The sequence below is a fragment of the Nanorana parkeri genome, unplaced genomic scaffold (assembly GCF_000935625.1).
Source record: "Nanorana parkeri isolate BGI_ZX_2015 unplaced genomic scaffold, ASM93562v1 scaffold704, whole genome shotgun sequence".
NCBI lineage: Eukaryota > Metazoa > Chordata > Amphibia > Anura > Dicroglossidae > Nanorana > Nanorana parkeri.
This window is the reverse complement of record NW_017306972.1, coordinates 186,533-212,156: the sequence shown is the minus strand read 5'-3', so window position 1 is coordinate 212,156 and position 25,624 is coordinate 186,533. Positions and strand designations below refer to the sequence as shown.

Below are 25,624 nucleotides of genomic sequence, written 5' to 3'. Positions count from 1 at the left end.
ACACACACGCACTGCAGATGACAGACTTGCGTTTTTCACACATTCAGTCCAGCAAGTGGAACTATCCAGAATGCCACCAATACCAATTTGAAAATATTTCAAGCTAACAAAACAATGACACAAATTATAAAAAAAATAGACCACCAACAGAGTCGTTCACTAAGGGACCTCTTAGTACAGGCTGACCCCAGGTCGAAGTATGCTAAAAAAAACATATTTCCCTATCCAATAGATTGGGATGATTCAGGTGTTTTCACTGTAATATATGCAATGCAATTATCTGTGGTGAGTTTTTTTCACACAGGCAAAAAGTACAAGATTCATGGTTATTACACTTGTGACACTGATTATTGTGTGTACTGTGTGCCCGTGTGTGTAACATGCCCATGTTCTTTGATCTAGGTTGATAAAACGATTGGATCTTTTAAGCGTCGCTTTCAGAAGCATACTCGGACAACAATTGCTAAGCATCAAAAAGGTGAAGAGCTGGATCTTAATAAACCAGTTGCTATACACTTCGCAAGGATGAAACATCAGACGCATGAGCTTAGGGGTATGATAATTGAACAGGTACACCAGCATCCTAGGGGAGGAGATAGAGCCAAGCAGCTCCTCCAAAAGGAGGCCTTCTGGATTTACTCACTTGACTGCGTACAACCCAGGGGGCTGAACTCCAATCTATCATTGACCTGTTTTGGATTTTACCACCTTGTGATTACTGTATTTTTTATTATTTGTGTCTTTCTGTAACCCTTCAGCATTAGACTTAATTACTGTATGTTATGGAAGTCACATGATTTGGTCGACCAATGGTGCTGCACCAACGTGTAGCCGCTGGAGCCTGCATCTGATGTTTGTCTCGGTCCTCTTGTTCACTATGCGCATGCGTGAGTGAGCGGGGACGCGGCTCTACCCAGACAGTCTAAGTTACAGGCATGGACGTCCGTGCGTTCCACACGCCGCTTGCGCTGGTGGACGGGGGCGTGTTCTACGTCCTGCTCAGCGTCGGGTATCCATAGCAACTGATCAGAATACTAATGGCCATGACAGCGGAGCGGAGCACGCCAGTCTTCCACATGCCAGTGTTATGTAGGTTTGCTGTTTTTTTTCCTCATTTTTGAATCTTCTGTGGCGGGAAAACTGTTACTGGTTATCCTACATGGGTGGGATTTGATCTGGATCCTCACTGGTTATATGTCTATATATGTGGGTTTTGGCTGCACATAGTGTCATTCTGAGCCTGATGACGGGGACCCTGCGAGGCCCTGAAAGTACTTGCTATTGGATGACATTGTTTGTCATTAAAATGGACATTTGCTGAACTTAACAGCTTGGTGTGCTGGTGACATCCTTTACAATTTCGTATTTACCCGACGTGACCCCGTCTTTTATATTTTACCAAAAAAATGGGGTGATAATATATGTTTCATAACATTTTATAGCGAAACAGGTTTTGTTTCAAAATTTAGGGTACTATTTTAGTTATATAGTAAAAAAAAGTAGTGATTAAATACCACCAAAAGAAAGCTCTATTTGTCCCCAAAAAAGGGTATAAAATTTGTTTCAGTACAGCGTTGCATGACGGTATAAATATCAGTCAAAGTACTGCAGCATTGAATACTGAAAAATGGCCTGGCAAGGAAGGGGGTTTAACACCCTGGTCTTCATGTGGTTAAAGCAATGCTGCACAAGTAATTTTGTAATGTAATGGTTTTAAAAAGACATTTCCATTTTTATCTTCATCCAACTAATTTATCTTCCCAAAAATTCAAATTCTTCCCCTTGCAACAATGACAATAGTACTGCTGAGCCCTTGGAAGCCGCCGGAGGACCCAGCGGGGGAGGGGACAGCACCGTGTTCTTGTTTTAACCACTTCTGTGGGCCACCGTATATATACGTATTGTGGCTCGGAAGTAGTTAAGGACAACAGACTGTTCATTAGTGAAAGAAAAGAACAAAAACAAATAACAATAATGGCAGCTGCTCTGATCAGTTTAAAACTAGCAAAAGGAGGAAAGTACATATAAACACTATAGAAAAGGTCCAAAGCACACTTTCAAGCTAGCCAGCAAAAAAAAATTAAACTGTTTACTGAACTGAATTCCCAACTGTGGGACATATACAGCAATGCACAGCAGGATAACCTGGAGGCAGCCCCCTACTCCTTAAAGGTACAGCAACACAACAGAAGGTCAGATATTGCTTTTGCAAGGCAGGTGAGGACTTCCATTGTGTGTCTGCCCCAAATCCCAAAAAATAAAAAATCGCAGCTGCTCTGATTAGTTTAAAACAGCAGTAAAAGATGCACACGGATGAGGCAATAAACACCTACTTGTATTTTTTTGTATATTTCCCTGACCATGTGCACCTTCCTCTTTTTATGACAACATATTGGAACATATTAAAATACGTTTGTATTGAACCACCAAGTAGGGTGGCACCACACCCCCCATGAAGCAGCAATAAACCAATGTTGGTATGCATCTAGAATAGGCTTATGAGATGAGAACAAGAATGCTGAAACATCAAATGTTTGTTCTGAATATAGTGGGAGATATGTTTTTGTGGGAGTAATCTCCAGATATGGAGCTTTGGAAACAGGGATAACTGTTCAAGAAGACTTCCTGAATTGAATTGTTATTAATATGATAATGTAATCTCATATGCTACTATATTTAGGTGACAGAAATTTGCACTAGCATATAGGAAGTTAGTCTATAATGTTAGCGCCCAGTCAAGTAGGGGAATATTTGTATGTAGATTATGCATGTATTTAATCTGTACATGCTAATACTTGTATGAAATAATGAGCATGTACAGATTAAATACATGCATATGCATAAATACAGCTTACACTGAATATAGGCAGAATAATATGTTTTTATGTATCTCTGCACAGCTTGCATACTGCTGAATGTTTTTATCACACAGCTTCGTATCCTTTTATTACTGCTGCGGAACAATGAAACAGAGCAGTGTCCAAAATGCAGGCCAAACAGACTGATTGGCAAACACTCAGAATGTCTTTATCTGGAAGGGTATTAACTGGGTATGTGGCTGGTCAGCACTTCATAAAAAGTCATTCACAGAGAGCACAACACATTTTGTCCTTTGTGTTGTGAATGGCAACTGGAATCTTTGTTATATATCATTGGAACTCATTCCCATGATGAGTCTATGCTACATTTCATTAGGATTCGAACTGATAGTGTGCTATTGTTTGTTTTTATTTCTGAACCCCAGTTGTCTCCATGATACCTAGTATAGCAACCAAATCAGTGTTGTAAATTACCAGGTATATGTGAAAGAAGATGTCTCGCTAGAAGTTAAAAAGGCTTGGTAGATCCCCCAGGGAACCCAGTGCATATAGCACCAGTCCCCATTAAAATCTGTGCAATTGTTGCTGAGCAGCATTGCCAGAGAGCTTGCCCCTTCTCCCTCCACCGCTTTCTGACAGTACTGGACGAAGGAAAGGGCCATTCTGACTGACAGCACAGAAGTTGATGCAAAAGGACAAATACAGGTGCGCTTTTGCCGTGGCTTCCCCTAGCCTGTTTTAATTTTAATAGGAACATTCTGCTTTTGTTGCTTCTCATGCATTCCTGAAAGTGTTCCTACCTGTGCTAAGCATTCCTTCTTACATATGCTATCAGTCCTCTTCTAGAAATCACAACTTTAATACAGACTAAGAATAACCTGGGCACTAATGGTCCTCTTTAAGTATGTTAAGAGCCAATGGAAACCATGGTATAATTTAAACATCTAAAAAGCATAAGGGGCCTCATTAGTGAATAAATAATGCATATATCTACTAAAAAAATACACAACGCACAGTACAGATTTTAGAGAAGAGGTAGTGAAAATTGGATTTGATAATTGTCATGTAGAACATGTTATCTGTGGAAGCATATTGCTATTATCTATTTGTTAAACATGTTAACAAATACAAATTATTCAATAGATAATTGTTTGCAGCTGAAGTAATCAGAAGGTATAAAAAAGAGGCGGGGCTAATGATTTATTGTTGTACAATAGGGTGTTGTCATAGAACGACACATGCCTAGGGCACCATGAAAAACAAGTGCAGCCCTGCCCTCCAGTATTTTCATATCTCCAAGTGACAGATGATATAAAGGTACAGACTATAACTAACTGTACACTCATAACTGATATTTTAATTATGTGCAGTTGCTTGCGGGGAGAATCACCCAGCCCTCTATGACTTGATCGGTATAATCTCTCTTCCAGTGTTTCTGCCCTCTAATTGCATACATTCTCATTCTGTCTGCTGCTTTTTTTGTATTATATAACCAAATACAAATCTGACAGGAAGGATAAAAACTTGTAAAGAAAGCAATAAGTTGGCAAATTTTACTGAAATACACAAATAGATGTTGGATAATTCAACTCAATGGCACTGTAAGAAAAGTCCAACGCATTCCAGAAGACCAGTGCAGGTTCATGCATGTGCATATGTTATTGTCCATTGTACCATGCATAAAATTGCAGGCAAATGCACATTAGTGTGCAGACCCACGCAATTTAGCATGAAGGCATGAGGGAATTAGCGTGGAGGTGGGCATGAATTAGTCTAAGGGCGTGCATTAGCATGCAGGCCTACTGTATATAAAGAGTCATGTAATATGCACAAATTGCTGAGAGGTCTTCAGCTAGTTCCCTGATTACCTGTGACCTGACCTGCCTTCCTAATTACCTGTGTATGACCTGGCTTCCCATCTGACCTCTCTCTGGATCTCTGCCTTCACATTGTGACCTTGGCCTACTTACTGGACTCCGCATTCTGCCTTCTGCCCTATACTTCCCTGACTGGCTGTTACTGACCCTGGATTGTGACCCCGACTCTGCTCTAGGTTTCTGATATGGTAAATCCCTGCTTGGCTGTTACTGACCTCGGCTTTTGACCCCGATTTTGCTTCTGATTTCTGTCTTGGCTCTCCACTGCTCAGCTGTAACCAGCTTGCAGTCATTCAGTCCATACATAACCTCTGGGAAGATCCAGCCTGCAACACTGGCACTCATGCCACTCTGCATCCCTACGCTCCCTGTCATCACTTCCAGATGTACTGGACAAGAGGTGTATGAGAAGCCCCCTCATTAGCTTGGTCTCAACCAAGTTACATGACAGGCACTGAAATAATGTTTTGGACAGAAGTTAATGTTAAAGGCCAGTTTCAAGGCAATGTATAGTGTTGAAATATTTTTTCATTTATTATGTTAAGGATATACCAAAATACAATTTGTCAAAATATGTTTTTAATTTTTTAGTAATGTATATATTACATATTAGATATGAATAATTCCTATTTATTATCTACAGCCGGCAGGAGCGCCCTTTTTACCTCTTAACTCCAGTCATTTTTTTGTTGCTGGTGCCCCAGTTACAGCTGCCAGTGGCGTACCTAGCATAGCTGGCACTTGTGCCGGATCATTTTTTTAACACACACCTCTACATCAAAATAATTTTTAGTAGTAAAGTGACGCGCACTTTCAAATGATGGGAGCTTCTTAAAGAGGTATTAAATAACAGACATGTACAACACTCAGCACATAATTTTTTTTTTTTTAAAAAAGGAAAAGAAAACTCTTTTCAGCCTACCTAAAAAAAAAACATCATAAAGTAGGCAATAATTATTAAGCAATGAACAACTGTTTAGACAATAAACACTTTGATCACACGTATTGTTGGTCACTAGCTGGCTGTAAAAAAAATCTCCCTCTTCAAGGTTTAAAGGAGAACTATGAGGTGAGTCATTTACACTCATCCTCATAGTTAGAGCCGACATGTGACATTGAAACACGGTGTCTCTATAGATCGGGAAGTGAGCAAACACATACCGTCGCTCGCTCACTTTGTGGTCATCTCCACCGAAGGGATTCCTCCCCTCTCCGATATAAACTGAGAGTGCTGACTGGAGGAACGGACGGGGCAGGGGGCGGGCACAGCTGGCTCTGCCCTAAGATAGGCAGAGCCCAATGTCAATCAGCCAGCTGGGTGGATCTTGGCCTTGAGTGTTGTTGGGATCTATCCCGCCTGCGGCACTCTCAGTATATAGCGGGCAATAGCTATGACCCTAAAGAGAACTATGGGATAAAAAGATTACCCCATAGTTCTCTTTTAAGATTTACAATACAAGACATTGCAAGGGGGTGACAGGGCTACATTAATGTGTGTCTTTATATTTACATGGAAGTAAATGGAAAATAGATTATAAATATCTATTACTTTTTACAGCTATTATTTTTCTTTTTGTTAGGTTTTCGGGATAGTGTTTTTTGACATAGGGGTGGGGCCCTGAGAAATAGACATTAGATGTAGTTTAGTAAAAGATCTGTTTTAAATTGAAATTGTTACTTTATTATTTATACTTTCCTAAAATCACAAAGAAACATTATTATTATTGAATTTCAACAATGCTAAGGAATGACCCCCCCATTCCAGTCCTTTCATGTCCATGCAGAACATCTACAATGGAATTTGGATATTTTCACTAGGAGACAAAAGAATGAAAACATAAAACGTCATAGTGACTTCAGGTGTCTGTAGTGCAGTCTTATTTGGGATATGATTTTTGCTTATTTGGCAAAGTCTCTCGAACATAAAAAAAATATATGACTTTCTATCAAATCTTTTCATTAACCTCTTTAGAAATCATGACATAAGCATTCTGTCCCTAATCAGCTAATATAGTATATTCTGTGAAACCCTTAACTCGGGAGGAGATATAAGATATTGATGATTATTGGCGTATGCAAAATTACACCATCTAACATGGTCCACAGCTGTTACATCCCTCCTCTCCCCTCTGGAAGTAACATTACAGGATAGGGATTCCTCCTCTCTACTTTTAGCTCAGGAAATCATTATAAAAATGCGCCCGCCCACTAACTGTGACAAAAAAACAAGATGGCTGTTCCAGTGTAGCATATTTAGTGAAAACTGTGTAGGAAAATTTGAGAACAGATATGCTTTTAAACCAAGTTAAAGTTTTTTTCTATTGTAGCCCCCATCACCTTCTGTGATGTGGCTACTAGATATTTAGTGATAGCCAGGGCTGTAGTCAGCCTGGCTGGACTAATAGTGGCAATTATCTGATTAATTCCAGGTGTCTAGCATTGACTGTACCCCTCTGGGCGGAGTGTGACTCTGTCATATTGTGGGACAGCCAATGAGAGGCACTTAAATGTATGCACAGTACAGCAGCCAATCACTGAGTTTCTCTCTCAGCCAGTGGTGCCTGCTGGGATAGGATACATATACTGGTTGGCATTTGCCATGTGCTCAGACTAGCCAGGACCAGCCAGGGAATAGGACTCCCCCCCCCAGGCTAGGCCTGAGGCATGGGGGTGGGCATAGGCTGGTGTGAGGGAAAGGTTTCCCTGAGGCCTCCAACATGGAGGAGGCCTGGGCTGCTGATAGAGGAAGAGAACCGGGACCAATGCTGGCTCTTGAAGTACCCTGGAACTAAGAGGACTATGGTCGGTGTCTTTCTTGTTTGAGGATCTGTATCCATCCTGCTTATCTGCTACATCAGTTGCTGTCTGCCGCCTCCCAAGTGGATATACACAGATATGCCAACCAGGTCTGGTGAGTCTGGAGCTCTTGTTGGTTACCCCTGGACACCTAGAATCCCTAAGACCTCTCTCCCTAGTGAAAGGTGTTCAATAAAACGTTATTCAGCATTTTATTACTGGAGTGGACATCAGTTTGTGGGCACCAGAAGAAGGGCGGTTAGTGCTAATGGGTGGGCAGCTGAAGAACATACCCTAGACAGACTAGAGATGAACCGGGCATTCAGCGGTTCCTTCGGGGGTGAGCGCTACACTATTAATATAATGCAGTGAGTATACATTACCAGCAACAGATGTGTTAGTCCTTTTTATATTTTTAATGTGATATTGTGCTGCACCTTTTGTTAAAAAGGCCTGAGCACAATGGTCTAGACCAGCCTTTCTCAGTCAGGGTGACGTGGCACCATGTGGTGCTTCCTAGCTTTGTCAGGGATGCCTTGAACTTCTTCAACAGTGTTATGCATTTCCATGTTGCAGGTGAGCCAGGCACCAACACCATAGAAACGCATGATGCTAATCCAGGGCAGGCTGCATGCAGGATTTTAAGGTAGGTCCCCGATGTAAAGGGGGGGACTAAGGACTATGATGTGAAGGGGTACTCCTGATGTAAAGAGAACTCCTGATGTAAAGGGGGGACGCCGATGGGAAGGGTGCCCCTGATGGGAAAGGGGCTTCTGGTATAAAAGGGTGGGGGACTCTGATATAAGGGGGTAATTCCTCATCTTTTCTCTTTTTCCATGGGAGCGAGCAGGCACGGTTGCCTCCACAGCAGCCGCTTAGCTGATGGCGGCACCCTGCAGGGGACGGGAGGGATGAGCTATGTGGGGGCCCACTAGAGCCTTGGTTCTCAACTGGTGGGTTGTGACCCTGTGTTCAGTGGGTCACCGCATGCCTTCCACTTTTCTAGGCGAGAGGCTCCTCTGCCTCCCCCGCCTCCCCCTAGCGCAGCACTGTCAGTTCTTGCACCAAGCAGCCATTCAAAATATGTTGCCCGGCACCGACTGTCAGCTTGAGATGGGATATCCCGGAGCTATGACCGCGAGGGAGCTCCATCCATACGTGCATTGCTTACAGCTCCCTCACGTGTCCTATAGAGGTGCCATGGTGACATCACATTATGGCTCTCAGCACCTCTACAGGGCACGCCAGTGACATGTACAAGCAAAGCACATATGGATGGAGCCCAGGCTGAGTTTCCACTCCAGTTCTAGTAAGGTAGGGAGACTGGGTGGACCTTAAAAAAAAATGTAATTAAAAAATTTTGGGAGTGTGTATGTGTGTCAGAATGTCTGTGAGTGTGTTAGATCGTGTCTGTGTTTTTGAGGACCTGTTCACGCTAGTACAGTGTATTAAATCGCATAGTACCGTACGATTAATGCACTGTACCACGCAATTGCACCACTGTGCATTCTGGTGTGGGAGGTTTGTTGCGTTACCATTCATTTGAATGGTACCCCAAACGCACCTCCCACCCACAGTTTGTACGCCTGCCCCGGAATGTGCAGTACCCTGATGCTGTGTGTTCCATTGTAGTGCGACTTGGGTCTTGACTTAATGACCGAGGACAAATCTGGGTCCTGAGGTTACAAAGGTTGAGAACCACTGCACTAGAGAATGAGGAACTGAACATTTTTTACTAAAACAACAAAGGATTTTTACAAGTATGATCCTCTTATTTAAAAGAATAAAAAACAAATGAAGTTTAATATCACTTTAACTGTTGCAATTTTATGCTGTTACATACTTCTGACCAAAGTGTTTGCTGAACTGCCGCAAATGTGTGCTGTGTGTATTCTGCCTAGACTCAGACTCTATGTTATCCCAACCCTTAAGTTGGGAGTAGGGCTGCACCAATACTGTTTTTTCGGTATCGAGTACCGATATTTATCTTTTGGTACTCGCCGATACCAAATACTGGTACTTCCAGGATCATGCAGCCAGCTTCCCGGCCAATTAGGAAGGTGGGTCATTTCCGGCAGGCCGGCCAAACAGCATGGAGTCGGCGTCCCGGGCAATCAGGAAGCCAGGTGGCGGGTCTGCCCAGGTTCCTTATTGGCCTGGAAGCCGGCTTCATGTTCCCTCGTGGCACTGCTGGCCAGAGGAATTCTCCCTCTGGCCGGAAGATCCGGTATCAGGGGTAAGTATCGGACCGTTTAGGCAAGTACGAGTACCGATACTAGTATCGGTATTGGTGCTTCCCTATTTGGGAAGAATGTAATGGCAGCCACTAACACCAGTTTTTGTGATTATTATAGTTTACAGCATCACAATTTACTTACTAAAAATTCCTTTTCTTGAATTGAGAAGGTGGAATAGACATTTTGCTTTATATATCTGTTTTTCAGTGGCGCAACAACCGGTGGGGCCGATGATGCAGCTGGTCCAGGTGCAGAGATGGAGGGGGGTACACGCTTGTCACTGCCCGGTGGTAAAAAAAAAAGGTTTACAGGCAATAATGGAACCACCCATGGGCCTCAGGCGTAAGGAGCCAGCGAGCAGCAGCTTAACATTGCAGAGAGAGAGAGAGATAGAGAGAGAGAGACCCATGGCGCCTGTGACTGCGTGAGTGATTAATGTGTTTTGTTCTTTCACAACCCCCCCCCCACCCTCCTGGCTGTGCTTCCTCTGGCTGTGTGAACTGATCCTAGCTAGGAGGACTATGTCAGACAATTGAGTAGACTACTTGCTATTCTAGAACATAACTAGATCAAAGTTAAACTATGTTATATTCTATGTTCTATAACACCCCATGACACTAACATCTGCCCGGCTGTCATCCTGTAAATCTGCCCGGCTGTCATCCTGTACATCTGCTCGGCTGTCATCCTGTACATCTGCCCGGCTGTCATCCTGTACATCTGCCTCGCTGCTATCCTGTACATCTGCCCTGCTGTCATCCTATACATCTGCCCCGCCATTTCCTATACATCTGCCCCGCTGCGATCCTGTACTTCTGCCTGGCTGTCATCCTGTACATCTGCCCTGCTGCCATCCTGTACATTTGCCCTGCTATTATCCTGTACATCTGCCCTGCTGCCATCCTGTACATCTGTCCTGCTGCCATCCTGTACATCTGTCCTGCTGCCATCCTGTACATCTGTCCTGCTGCCATCCTGTACATCTGTCCTGCTGCCATCCTGTACATCTGTCCTGCGGCCATCCTCCACATCTGAGCTGCTGTCATCCTCCACATCTGCCCTGCTTCCATCCTGTACATCTGCCCTGCTTCCATCCTGTACATCTGCCCTGCTTCCATCCTGTACATCTGCCCCGCTGCAATCCTGTACATCTGCCCTGCTGCCATCTTGTACATGATATGGTGTACATGACATGGTACCTGAGATATCAGGCCAGCACCCTGGTGCAGAGTGGCAGCAAAGAGTATGTAGCAAACTCATATACTATTTTGCATTCTTGTATAATGTATTGCTGGGATTTGTACTCCTCTATAGCTGGTGGTATTCTGCATTGCTGTATAAAGTTTTTCTGGGATTTGTAGTCCTCTCTAGCTGATGGTATTCTGCAGTGCTATATAATGTATTGCTGAGATTTGTAGTCTTCTATAGCTGGTGGTATTTTGCATTACTGTATAATGTATTGATGAGATTTGTAGTCCCTCTACAGGTTGGAGCCAGTGGCAGAACTGCCAGGGTCACAGCAGTTGCAGCTGTGACAGGGCCCTGGTGCTCCACCACTGTCCTAAAACCATTAGTATAAATTGTTTTAGAAAAACATATCACCGTACATGAACGATGGGTGCCTGCTGGGACTTGTAGTTCCCTGAGAAATATGTTGGGGGGTGTACAGGGACAATGAGAGCATGCTAGGACTTGTAGTTCCATGATGACCCAGCAGGCTCCCATTGTACCTGTACACCCCCACATATCATGGGTTGAAAATTTTGTTCTGCCCCATGCGCCCGTTACTCTGGTTACGCCACTGATGTTATATAATCATTACCATCCTGTTGTGTTGATACATATTTATATGTTATACTAAACACGAGTGTGCAATTTGTCATTTGATATGCGTGTTTTATTTGCACGCCAGGCACATCTGTATTGCAAATTGCATAATATGGATTTACCCCTCTCTTTAGAATGTAAGCTCTTACATGCAGGGCCCTCCTATTCCTCCAGTATTTAATTATATTGCAGCTATAGTGTCACCCTTTATTTGGTAAAGCACTGTATTATATAAATCCTGAATATAAATAATATATATTTATTGTCTTTAATGCATATGTTTAAGGTGCTGTATCATTGTACAGCATACATATAGAGTAAAGAATCACTTGAAGCACATCAAATAGAGCTCAGTGATGATTCACCGAGGAAGAATGTGGCAGCTTGTTTTCTTTCTGTATACTGGAAGGGGAATGGCCAATTCTTTGCTCCAAGAGACATGAATAATTTAGACTGACTCCTTCTTCACTGATTATGTCTGACATGCATTGCCATTCTTTAACCCTTTCGCTGCCAAGCCCTCCGGAACGCTTTTAACCTTAGCGTTTGATAAAAATACACAATTCCATTGATAGCACACTAAAATCAGTATCAGTGCACAAAAAAATTATTTTCCGACTAAATCTAAAAGATAAAACTGTATTGAGTCAATAAATAACAAATTTAAAATTGTGCCGAAACGGTAAAAAGTTTTTTGCGAAATGGTAAAAAAAAATGAAGTAATACAAAACTGTAAATAAGCGACTTATGTTAAAAATCGTTTAGTGTTTGTATTGTGATAAAATGATACAGGCTTACATTTAATTGCAACACAGAATATCACAACACACGGCAACACGTCACAACGCTTTGCCATGCGCTGCCACACAGTTAAATTAATGTTATTTTAAAAGAAAAAAAAATTAAGCACTGCGATAGTGCACACTGTTGCACATGTATGTTATTGGTGTGGGGGGTTGTGTTTTATTTATTTTTTTATTATTTATTTTACTGTTGGGGGGGTTTCGGGGAAATATTAGGGGTCTAAACAAACCCGTGAGATTTCCTTTTTGAAATAGAAAAATAAATTGAGGACACAATCTCTTTTTCTGCAGCCTCTGCTCTAAATGAGAGTTCTCAGTACAGAGGCTTCCCATTCATTCACAAACTGGTGATTGCAAAATATTTACTATCACTAGTTTCTGAAAAGGGAGAAGCCTCTGTAATGATTGCATCTTCCCATTGAGAAACTCATGAATAAACAGGAAGTGATGTAAACCTGCAGCCGTCCATTTCTGCTTGGATCCCCACTGCCTCAGTCCATACAAGCAGGGGGAAAGCAGCGGGGATCCAAGGAGAAGCATGGAGCGGCTCCAGGAGGGGAGTCTCATCAGCGGCTTGTGAGCCACTGATGAGAGCTATTATTTAAAAGGGGACTGTATAGAGAACCATGAACCATGATACAAGTTCATGGTCGCTAAAGTGGCCATGAGTTTATAGCAGAAAGGAGAAAGCAACCAACGTATGGCATACTGATGTGGCCAGCCGGAAAGAGTTGTGTTCCACCGTATGCCATAAGTCTGTGGCAGGGAAACGGCTGAAGGGACACTAAACTCAGAAGGTAAATGCATTCAAGTACCTTAAACTATCAACACAAATGTATCTCAGCGGGCCACGGTAAAATTATTAAACGTTGACCGGTCCGCGGCGATAAAAAGGTTGGGTAGCACTGGACTACAACATCAATACAAATTAGTCAATTAAATGTTAGAGTATAGTCCATCATGGGAGCGAGCTTGGAGCGGTGGTTACTATACACATCCAGGGACCATGGGGAACAAAAGTAGCCACCCTCCAGAAAGGACAGTGCCAGCATTAATTCAGAAATGATTTGAGGATCTACAGCTGAATGATGCACAAATAAGTAACATTTTAAGATGCATTTTTAAGATTTAACTCCTGAGTTTAGATTCACTTTAACTTGGAGAATAAAGAAAACTGCTGTAGAAGCCTTACTGTGCAACTATCAGCAAATGCACGATTATTTTTCACACTGTCAGGTATATTTATTAAGGTAGTTCAAAGTGCAAAGGTGCAAAGAGCAGTAAGCTACAGTAAGCAGCAATAACACGCTCTAATGACATCAACTGAGCCCGGTTGCTAAAGGTTTTTGTCCATCATCTTCACCCTTTGCACTGTATGTTCAACAATGATAGGGAAATCTCCAGGCAAACTGAGAGACTGTATAACCTTTCAGGCCTTGATTAACATTGTGGAGACTCTTGCATTCTGTGCTAAATTATTTATTTAATACAGGTATTATATAGCGCCGACAATTTACGCAGCACTTTACACAGTTGCACATTCACATCAGTCCCTACCCTCAAGGAGCTTACAATCTAAGGTCCCTATCTCACATGCATACATAGAGGGCCAACTTAGAGAGGAGCCAATTAACCTACCAGCATGTGTTTGGAGTGTGGGAGGAAACCGGAGTTCATGCAAACTCCTTGCAGATAGTAACCTGGCCGGGATTCGAACCAGGGACCCCCAGTGCTGCAAGGCAGAAGTGCTAACCACTATGCCACTGTGCTGCCCAAATCACCAGAGTATTCATAGCCAGATACTCTATAAACTCCTGTACTCTGCTTAACCTGGTTTAAAGAGAACCTGTTATTATGTATATTCGGGGAAAGTGATAAGGTTTTTTTTTTAAAGCCTACCCCCCTCTCATTTTCAGCACCTGGTACTCACCTTCACAGTGCTCCCTCCCTGCTGCTTTCTCTGCTACAGTGACCACAAAATAGTTTCCATATTATCATAACTATACCATATTATGCAATATCAAATACACATGACCTCCTCTGATCATGCAATGTGGAGGCCTACTGGCCAATCACCAGGCCTTAACACTTTTACATGACAGAGGTGACATCATCACTCCAGGGACCTCAACCTGAAAAAAAAAGTGGTTTCCGGGAGGTGCCCTTCTCATTTCAGGGAGATGCCCCCTTCCCCCCTACTCATACCGGACACTACCCCACTTAGATCTGTGCAGACACTTTCATGGCGGCTAATCTGCTTGTACTAATGCATAGCTAACTGCCAAGTCCAACTATTGTCACGTATTGGGACTCACAGGTTTGAACTGGAGTCCGGTATGTGGACCCTTTCCACTACACTGGCAGGGACCCTCAGAGAAAAGGGTCCAAGCAGTGTAGGCAGACCACTCCCAGAGCTAGAGTACAAGCAGGGGAACTGAATGAGGCAGTGGAAGTCAGCTAAAGCTGGAAGTTCAAATACAAGGCAGGGTGCTGCAATGCTGAGTAGGTGGCATGGTATGGTGAGTAGGTGGCAGGGGTTCCCCAGGACGTAAAATCTAAGAGCCAGCCGGTATTCGCCAGAGCTCCTGATGGTGGAGATGGGCTTGGCTGTGTGCTGACCCCAGGTCACAATCCCTAGGTCCAACCAACTCACCTAAGATGTACAGGGTACAAATCAAAGGTTAGGGACAGGCTGAAGACTTCCAGGGACCGAGCGAAGTACAGCGTAGACTGTAGACAGGGATTTCCAAGGACAAAAGGGAAGCAGAGGGCAGCCTGTAGACAGGGATCTTCAAGGACGAAAGGGAAGCACAGGGCAGCCAGTAGACAGGGATTTCCAAGGACAACAGGGAAGCACATGGCAGCCAGTAGACAGGGATTTTCAAGGACATGCCAAAGGTTCGGTACACGGGAAAACTTCCACGAATTCCGTGTACATCACAAATGGGGGACACGGCAACTAGCTTAGGAAAGCGTTGCTCGGGCAGCGTGCCATTCGCTGCCCTGGGTTTAAATAGAGACAGGAAGAGGGAGGATCCACAGGATTAGCCACAAGCGGAATGCACTGATTGGCCGAGAAGCTGCATAAGAAACAGCAGGAGAGGTCGGCCGACGCCTGAAGCTTGCAGACAGGTGCAAGTGTGAGTCAGGTTCAGAGCACATGCCTGCAGGACTACAAGCACCAGCGCAGCCCTGCATGCCTGCAGAACCAGGGGTAAGAGGTATGTATATACTTGTAGAACTACAAGTAACAGCTCAGCTGCAAGTCTGCAGCTGAACTGTGACAACTATTTTATTTAGGCATTTAAAAAGTGAACATGTATTTCTTTTAAAGTAAAAGGAAATATTTTTGAGACTAGATAACATTTCTGCATGAGCGGGATCGGATGTTTTAAAACGCCCACCCGCATTCAAGAAGAGGAAGTGATGCACCTTCAGACCGGCGCCCGGGGAAAGTGCCCCCCCCCCGCCCCCTTGCTATGTCACTGCTTCCAACGTCTCTCCCTCTCCTCTGCAATGGTCTAAAGTCCCATAATCATCAACATCTATACACAGTGTGAAAGCAATAAAGTTAAGTGTAAAAAAAATTTAAACAATTAGTTACATATTAAAAAATGAAAACACAAAAACTTTTTTTTAAATCCCCTGCCCTCAAACACGCGTCAGGTGCACCTACGTAAGATAAGTTCTTCTTTAAATAACTGGTGGTATTCCTATATGACATGTCAACTAAAACCCTATGCTCAATATTTTCATAGGCCCATGGACATTCAAGTACAACACAAGTGCAAGTTTGACAATACCTACATTACCATCAGCAGGTTGTTTAGGAGATTCAATACAAGATATGTCCCATCGCAATCCTGACCAGAATGAAGCCCTAAGGAGGGGTGGGTGCTGCAGTGATGCCTCTGCAAATCATACGAAAATCAAATGGAAGGTCACTTGCACTGCAGATCGATACCAAGTCAATCTCTTTACTGACTATATTAGTGTCCCATTTCAAAGTGACGTTTCAGAACCTGGTGGTGTCTTCTTCAGGCAAACAGAAAATGAATGTTCATTTTCTGTTAGCCTGAAGAAGGCACCACTAGGTTCCGAAACGTCGCTTTGAAATGTGACACTACTACAATTAGTAAAGAGATTGTCTTGGTATCGATCTAGAGTGCGAGTGACCTTCCATTTGATTTTCGGCTGTTTAGGAGAGCCGCATGAATAGTTGTAATTACTTACAATACATGTGCAAATCATATATATACAGATATAAAAAAAAAATACAATAATAATTTACCTATTCACTTATTAGTGTTACCAAAACCAGTTTGCATTTAACTAAACCCATACTAAATATTAATTCAAACCAAACTGATATTTTTTTTACTAAAGCACTGTGTGTGATAAACAGCTACCATTTTTCATCCTTTGTTGGATATCAGCGCTGCTGTATTTCATTTCTCAGGTTGGTTTCATAATGGTGACAACAGAAGAACATGCCTCTGCAATATATGTTATAACAGCCAATTGTAGTCTCCATTGGAAGAGCATGCGAGAGAGTGAAAACTCAAGAGAACAATTGGGAGACAGGGATGCATATACGGAACATATATTAACAGCAATATATTCACTTTTAGCGAACACTTCAGTAGAATAAAGTCATGTGAATAAAGTAAAAAGAATGAAAGGATGGGCCAGTATAACAGGCTTTTTAGTCATTGGGAAATCCACAGCAGATTAAAAAAACAAGTAAACCAGACCATCAAAAATGTGAAAAACTATATGTTGGTGCCAGAGGCGATATCACTTCTACCAGGCTGGAATTTTCCAGTGTGAACTGTCCACCCTGCCTGCAGGGAACAGAAAACAATGCTGCTCAAAAATTAATTCCGCCACTTGTTGATTATCACATCCACGCAGATGTCATGGTGTGCGAACATGATGACCAATAAGGAGGTTTTTGCCAGAGGGGGTAAAAGGAGGGGCATCCTGATCAAATAAAGGCACATCACCACTGTCTCCTCTAAACAGTTTGATTAAACTGTCGTCTAGCAGTTTTTTTCCTGAGGCATCAATACAAATCGATTTAGAACTGAAAATGTCTTTTTTAAACAAAAGTGGACTTGATGTAAATACTGGAGACATTGGTAAGAAATATGTATTATATTTATTACGTGTATTATGATTTGCACATATAGGTAAAGGAATGTTGTACAGTTCTGCTCTGGGCAGCACATTCTGACTTTTGCTAATTAAATTAGCTGTTGCATTCAATATTTTAATCCTTTTATCTAATAATTTAGCATGATAAAGGATGCTGGAACATGGGAGTAGTTTTCCGCAGCTTTGAATAAATACAGAGCAAAGCCATGTAAAAGGTCCATGTAATGTGTTTTTTAGAACACTCATGTGTACAGCACATTATAGTCAGTAGAAGACTATGCGGTCACTCATATATTTAACAGCTTTGTTCTGACTTCATCAAAGGCATGCCAAAGCAAAACTATGGGTTACCTAACATGGAAACCAAAAGGTGTAACTAAAGCTACACATAGCCATGAGAGCCATGACTCTAAGTAGCGTGCAGGCACTACCATTAAATTCTTCTGGAGAAAGAAAGTGTATGTAAAGTCTAACAATGAACTTCTCTTATTTGCTTTCTTTTGGTCTGTTAAATATACCGTTGGAAGTGTTTTGTTATATCAGTTTGATAAGTACAAAAAAATACCTGTTAATTGTGTAAAAAGATCAGACCTGTCCTCCTTTCTACCTATACTATCAGAAGGAACCTAAATTAGTCCTCACAGTTGTTTTCTTGGACTACAGAACAGTTACTACCTATGTTGTGGAGATGAGGACAGTGGGTGCAATGAAGTCATTTTTTAAAAGACAACAGGGCAGGACATAGACCATTTAGTCCACAAACTGCTGTGTGCTGTCAACCCATAACAAGACATTGGGAGCTGAGTTCATTTCAGGCAGATCAGCAGGTATTTTTCTGTACTTGCGGAGTCTTTAAACAGATAAAACGTGGGATAATGTATCATACAGAGGTATGTTTTTGTTTATGTTTCTGTTCCCTGATAAACACATTAAGCAATTATCTTAAATGTTAATCTTGTCTGATGTAGTTTCCTATAAGATAATTCTTTTTATTAACACTTGCAGGGGGCCGACAATTTACACAGCACTTTACATAGTTGCACATTCACATCAGTCCCTGCCCTCAAGGAGCTTACAATCTAAGGTCCCTATCTCACATGCATACATACAAAGATCAATTTAGACAGGAGATAATTAACCTTCCATCATGACTTTGGAGTGTGGGAGGAACCTGGAGGAAACCCATGCAAGCCCGGGTTGAACATGCAAACTCCTTGCAGATAGTGTCCTGACCAGGATTTGAACCGGGGACCCTTAGTGCTGCAAGGCCTCCTAACCACTACGCCACTGTGCCACCACGGTCATCTAGGTTCAAAAATAACAAGATTATACTCACCCAAAGCTCAAAGCAAACCACCATCATTATGTATAGAACGTGATGGCTTACAGGACCTTAGACCACTGCAGAGGAGGGGGAGAGAGGCTGAAAGGACTGGTCTAAGAACAAGCCGCCTCAGCAGTTCAGGAGAATACAACTTTTTTTTTTAATCTAGGCAAAAACAAGCAGTTTACCCCTGCAGTGTAGACTGAACAAAAGAAAACAGACTCCTCCATCCACACTATAAAGCATTGAGGGTGAATCTCCCATGTTAGGGGAGAACGGAGAGTGGCAAGACTGGTACAAGACAACAGAAGGGCAACAGTGCAGTGTCAGATTCCTCGCATCACCTTTCAACATCTCTTGGAGTCACGAGGCGGCCCAACAAAGTCATCTCGTGGAGTCATCTCGTGGCCCAATTAAGTACTGATGGGGTGGTCATAATAATCTGGCCACTCAGTGTATATGTATACTGACTATGATAATTCCCTTATCAGCCTCAAGCACACACCTTATTGACACTGCACTGGCAAATGCATACCCATTATCTGTGTTTTGCATGTGCATCTCTTTAAATAGGTATAATGATATAATGAGCCTCATGTACAAAAACAACATAAATACATACTGTACTACATAAATTACATGTGTGCTGCCTCAACTGTTATTTTATGTAAAGACTACAAAATTCAAGAAAGACTTTAAAGTAGTTTTAAGCTATATTTTTTCAATAATGAATCCAGATAAAACAAATATACAGTACATCAGTCAGCAAAGTATTTCTTCACATTTTGCCCATTCACGTACAGTCATCATGATTCCAAATAGCTGATTCCAACACTCTCAGCTCAGATTCCCTTAACTTTCTGTCCAGTACAAGATCACAAAGGACAGCACATTCTCCAGTAGCTGTCCATCTACTAGCTTGTAGAAGGAAGGAGTGGGGGGCTGGGGGATCGGCTTGCTTTGCCTGTGTATTTGTGGAGCTTGCTAGCACACACAAGGGTAGCTCCATAGGACCCTCCAAGGTAAAGGATCAACCTTAAAACAGGATAAAGGGCCAGGGCTTAGGGGAACAGCTGATTCTGCAGGAAATTAAGACTTTTAAGCATCAAGAAACAGCATCCATTGTAAGTGATGTCATCAGCATTTGAAATAGCTTACAAATGTTGACTTTAATATCACTTTAAAGTAACTTTGATTAAAACGGACACATATATGCTGCTATAGTTTTTATGGTGATGTTCTTTCAATTGCCTTTTAAAAAGGAGACAAGGTAGCTATTTAAGACATGGCCATCTTGTAAACTGTTATTTCTAGGCTAGAAGAAGAAGAAGACCTGAACCCAACACAGTTTGTCTTATTTTGGCTGAAGAGCACATATGGTGAGAAATTTTACTCAGCTCCAAAATTGAAATCTAGTGTATTCAGAGTAGATGTTAGACTGATTTCACTGAAGATCCACCAACACATTCCTATTCACAGTGTAAGCGACCCTATTTAGAGAGCAAATACTACAAAATCAGACCAAATAGTTTACCCTCCTATGGATCCTGCAATCACTTGTCTAATTTGCCTCATTCCCCTCAATGCTTAATTTGATCAATACCAAAAAGTTGGGTTTTTTGGGGTGTATATATATATATATATATATAAAAACAACATGAGGATCTAACATCATGAACAATAATGTTTGATCTATGTGCTTTTAACCACATTCCCAGCAGTTAATGAAGCAAACAGCACATCTGAAGCATTCTGTTCAAAAGTTCTCCTTTGTTGAAGTGTAACATTAAGGGCTTGTTCATAACATGTCTATTGAGCTGCTTTTTTCTTCACACCACAAACAATTGTTTTCTATGTGCCATGTTCACAACATACATGTAAGGTAGTGTGCAAAAATGCAGATATGGTATGAACAAAGTGAATTGCTGCATGTTTTATCCCGTTTGGGTTTACATTGGTCAGGGCCTTTGGTAACAACTTGTAAATCACGGGCAGAAAAAGTACAGGGCTTCCGACATAAGATCCTATTCACATAAGAAGTTGTTAGCTCACTAGGCTAAATGCATGTACTTGTACTTGTCAAATCATCGTGCTTTGTTTCCATTCAAAGTGATCCTTCACATCACATGTAAAAAACACATCTAGAACGCACAATAAAAAAAATTACATAACAGTTATACCAGCCTTCAAGGAGAATGCCAAAGTTCTGCAGACATGAACTCTGCACAATCTGTAGGCAGGTTGGGGTAGTTGTGAAATGCCATGCCTGATTTTTTTTAATGTGATCGTCAGGAATGGTCCTGAATCCAAATTTATAGAGAGAAGTACAGTTACAATGTTTAGGCAAACCCAGTACAGATACCTATCTACTGAATGATGATCAAAACGATATATTTCTATCTATCATTTGATAAATTGTGTTGCTGCCAAGGTATGCTTAGGGTCATTTTTCTTTTGAGAAACCCTTTGAGGCACAATTATGGAGGGTAAAATTGTCAATGTTTTGGAGGTTTGCATCACAGTCTGGTATATTGACAGTAATGACAACATAAATTTGTCAGCAGTACACTCCGCTGCCTTTGTTTAGGGTGTGCCCTCAGGAATCAGGCTTTGCCTTGAGCGTTCTCTGCAGGTGTAACCGCACCCAGATCTAGGTAATGGAAGAGGCTCTTGATCCTTCCACCCATGTCATACCTGCTGGAACACTCCCTTTCACCACACCCAGATGTACTACTGAACACAAAGTACATGATCTTACCTGTGTATTCTTCACAGACAGTACCTGCTCTGATGACAACTAGCAAAGCATCCAAACACCTTTGACTTTAGCTGACATATTTGCTGTTGATAGAGAACAATAACTTTTGTTATATAAAAATGTTCAACTGCTACAAGTCTATTACCAAACTACGCTCCAAGGCATCAATCTCTCTGTGAACACATATATGCAAACCTAAATACTATGAGCTTTCATGGGATGTAACTTAAAAAGTGATATTTAAGTCAAAAGGTTTGTAAGATATTTTAAACGCTGATTAAATCTCTTATAATGGATGCTGCTCCTTGATGTTGAAAAGTTTTAGTTTCCTGCAGAATTAAATGGTCCCCTGAGCACTGGCCCTGATATCTTGTTTTAGGGTGACTCCTTTCCCTTGCAGGGTCCTATAGGGCCACCTTTGTGTGTGCTAGTAAGCAGTGGGTATCTCCACAAACACAGAGGCACAGCAGGGCAAGCATCTCCCTTGATGACTGTAAGTGTCTGGGCATACATATAAAGAAATACTTTGCTGGGCAATGTTTATTTGCTTGCACTGGCGGTACTACCAGGGTCGCAGCGGTCGCACGTGTTGAAAGAAAGGGTCCGGCCCACCCCGCCTCAGTGCCTGGTAACTGCCAAGGGACTATGACAATTGAAGACAGATGGGGGAGGGCTATCTGGCGGCACGCTCTCCGCTCATTAGGCTACGCTCTTCACCCGCCTTGCCCTCTCCGCCGGCTCCATGTGAGTAGAGCACAGTCGCTTACCACCGCTGTCTGGCGGTGGTAAGCGAGAATGCTGATGTCAGCGGAGGATGGGGCACTGACACGCTGCGGGGAGGAGTCTGGGTTGCATGAGGGTGTGATGTCACAGCTGAGGAGAGCGGGAAGTAAAAGTTGGAGGCGGGGTTGGTGTAAAGGAGGGTGCCTCCTTGTGGGTGACAAATTCAACTACAGCAGCCCAGTACTGCTCAGCTGATATAAGCACTGGCGTAACTACCAGGGTCACAGAAGTCACACCTGCAACCAGGCCCTGGCATTCTGCCACTTCGGGGGAGCCCAGAAAGAAAGAAGAGGGCCCAGTAACTGTCGAGGTGGGAGTCTAAAGGGGCCTCTTTATGGTTTATTGCTTCGGGGCCCTAAGGTTTCTAGTTATGCCTCTGTCTGCATTTATTATTGAAAAAAAGGTTAAGAAAAAAAGAGCCGCAGATGCAGTCACCAGTCTCTCTGACCCCCTTGGAGCCCGCACTGACCTCCCCTGGAGTCTGCACCGACCCCCCTGGAGCACACACTGACTGCCTGGAGCCCGCACTGACCCTCCTGGAGCCTGCATTGACCCCCCTGGAGCCCGCATTGACCCTCCTGGAGCCCGCACTGACCCTCCTGGAGCCCGCACTGACCACCTGAAGCCCACACTGACCGCCTGAGAGCTCACACTGACCACCTGGAGCCCTCACTGACCACCTGGAGCCCTCACTGACCGCCTGGAACCCTTACTGACCACCTGGAGCCTGCACTGACCGCCTGAGAGCCCCTACTACCGCATGAGAGCCCGCACCACCGGCTGAGAGGCTGCACTACCGGCTGAGAGCCCGCACTGACCACCTGAGAGACCGCACTGGCCACCTAAGAACCTGAACAGCCTCCTGAGAGCCTGCACAGCCCCCCTAAACCCTGCACAGCTCTTCTGGAGACCCTGGAGACATCAGATTGTGAACCTGGAGCAAAAAAGAGTATGTAGCTTCATATTATTCTGCATTGCTGTATAAAGTATTGCTGGGTTTTGTAGTCCTCTATAGCTGATGGTATTATTCTGCAGTGCTTTACAATATATTGCTGGGATTTGTAGTCCTCTATAGCTGGTGGTATTCTGAATTTGTCTGTAATGCATTACTGAATTCCTGTTTAATGTATTACTGGGATTTGTAGTACTCTATAGTTGGTGGTATTCTGTATTGATGTATAATGTATTTCTAAGAGATTTCTAGTCTCTCTACAGCTTGGAGTCAGTGGCAAATCTGCCAGGGTCGCAGATGCAACTGGGTCCTGGTGCTCCACCACTGACTCCAAGCTGTAGAGAGATTACAAATCACAGCCTGGACAGGAGGAAGAGGGCCCCAGTGACCGTCGCCATTTCCATAAAAAGGCCCACCAAAATCCTCAGCACCAGGCCCGTGATGTTCTTGCACGCAGCCAGGCACTGTTACATGGGAATAACGAAAACACTTTTAGCCTTGGTCTAAACATCAGCAGAGACTAGAATGCTGCACAGCAACTTTACAGCTGAACTCAGGGAAACTATATAGTTACATAGTATTTGGGGTTGAATAAAGACATAAGTCTATCAAGTCCAACCCATATAGGTCCGCGCATCATCTCAAACCTCCCCTGGCAGTGGGGCTCCCCTTGCAAAATCTCTCTTTGCAGTCCTTATTCCATTACAGACATCCTGTAAGGATGCAAGAAAACCTTTCCAATACTGTATATGAATACTTTGGAAGCTGGATGAATATAAATGTAAAGAAAAGATACAAATATTAACTGTATTTAACATTTATAAACACAATGTGCATAAATATAGTTCTTATGTTATTTTCTAACTTTCTGTAGTGAAAAAAGGAACAGATGCTGCAAAGGACACTGCCAAAGAGTGTGCACAAGAGGGAAAAAAAATTGCTGAAGAAGGCAAGTTATATCTAAAACCTTAACATTTATGGCTGACTGGAAGTGAATTTATGTATAAGTATTTTAAAACTGTGTGTGTTGTAAAGTAGCCATCTCTCCAAGCTCGCTTCCATGATGGATTACAATCTCAATAGAAATTATTAAACTAAATGTGGGATTGTATGTTTGATTCTATTGTACATGTGCATTGCAATTATATTTAAAATGAATGTACATATAATGATCGTTACTTTGCATTAACGCAAATAAAGCTTAACTCCAGGGAGATATAAAAGAAAGAAATAATGCAGCTCTGTAATATTTAATCCATCATTAAATGTATTTTATTAATGGAAGCAGTTTAGGTACTTAAATTAAACCTGGCATCAGCTTATTGTAGTCCCTTTATAGCAGGGCTGGAGTGTGAGGAAGAAGCTGGTTTTGGTATTTTCTCTTTTAATGAGCTATTCATTTGATCCTATTATTTTTTGCCTGGAGTTCTGCTTTAAAATGTAGGTTTTAACATATGTTACTGCAATGCAAAGGTTATGGTTAAGCTATTTATTAAATGGAACCCAAGCTCATTTTTATTTTTCAGTTTTGAACAACGAAACGTGCCACAGATTCTAACAGGGTTATTCACAAAAGGGTGAAGAGTTTGGAGAAGGCAGGAGAAGTGAACAATCTAGGCCAAAATAGCTGATTTGGAAAAATTCTCCAATTCAGCTCACTTTCCAGCTCAGCAATATTGTCCTAGATTGTTCACTTCTCCTGCATTCTCCAAACTCTTCACCCTTTTGTGAATAGGCCTGTAAATTTCCAACATAATTGACTTGCTGTCATTGTTTCTGTTTTGCTATTTAACTCTGTGTGAGTATACTCTATATTGTTATTTGTAGTCACCCTGCTTCTGTTAATCCTTTCCCTCTCTAGCTATAGACAAAGGATGCCAGGCTGCAAAAGACGTTGGTGAAAAGGCATCAGTACAAGTTAAAGGTGGCTTCAAGAAGAAGTGAAAATGTATACAGAGTTTGCCTTGTGTTGTTAATTTGATTTATCAACTTAAATAATTAAAATATATTTTCTTTGATTAAATGTACATTTCCAAAATGAACATATCTCCATTATAACACAATTACTTAACTTGAATATATTGTGCAAATAAAGCCTTTACCTATCCTTTGGCCTGTGAAATTTTGTGAAGGAAGCATTGTCTTGTGGTGATGTTGTAGGTTGTATTTGATCAGATATCAATCGTGCTTTTACACATGCAGCATTTACTCATAAATCAAGAAAGACTAATTATTAGTTAGGAAGAAGGTGCTGTCATCTTGCTTTGGAATGGAAAAAAGGATAATTCCAC

The 25,624-nt window shown here is 42.3% G+C and overlaps 1 long non-coding RNA gene across 1 annotated transcript; it reads right to left on the bottom strand.

Moving 5' to 3' along the window:
• Window positions 1-3,307: 3,307 nt before the first annotated feature.
• On the bottom strand, window positions 3,308-25,386 carry LOC108792948. The gene is made up of 3 exons (XR_001941615.1): window positions 25,249-25,386; window positions 9,053-9,056; window positions 3,308-3,320 (listed from the first exon to the last, which is right to left on the bottom strand). It is a non-coding gene; the product is annotated as an uncharacterized LOC108792948 (long non-coding RNA).
• Window positions 25,387-25,624: the final 238 nt, after the last annotated feature.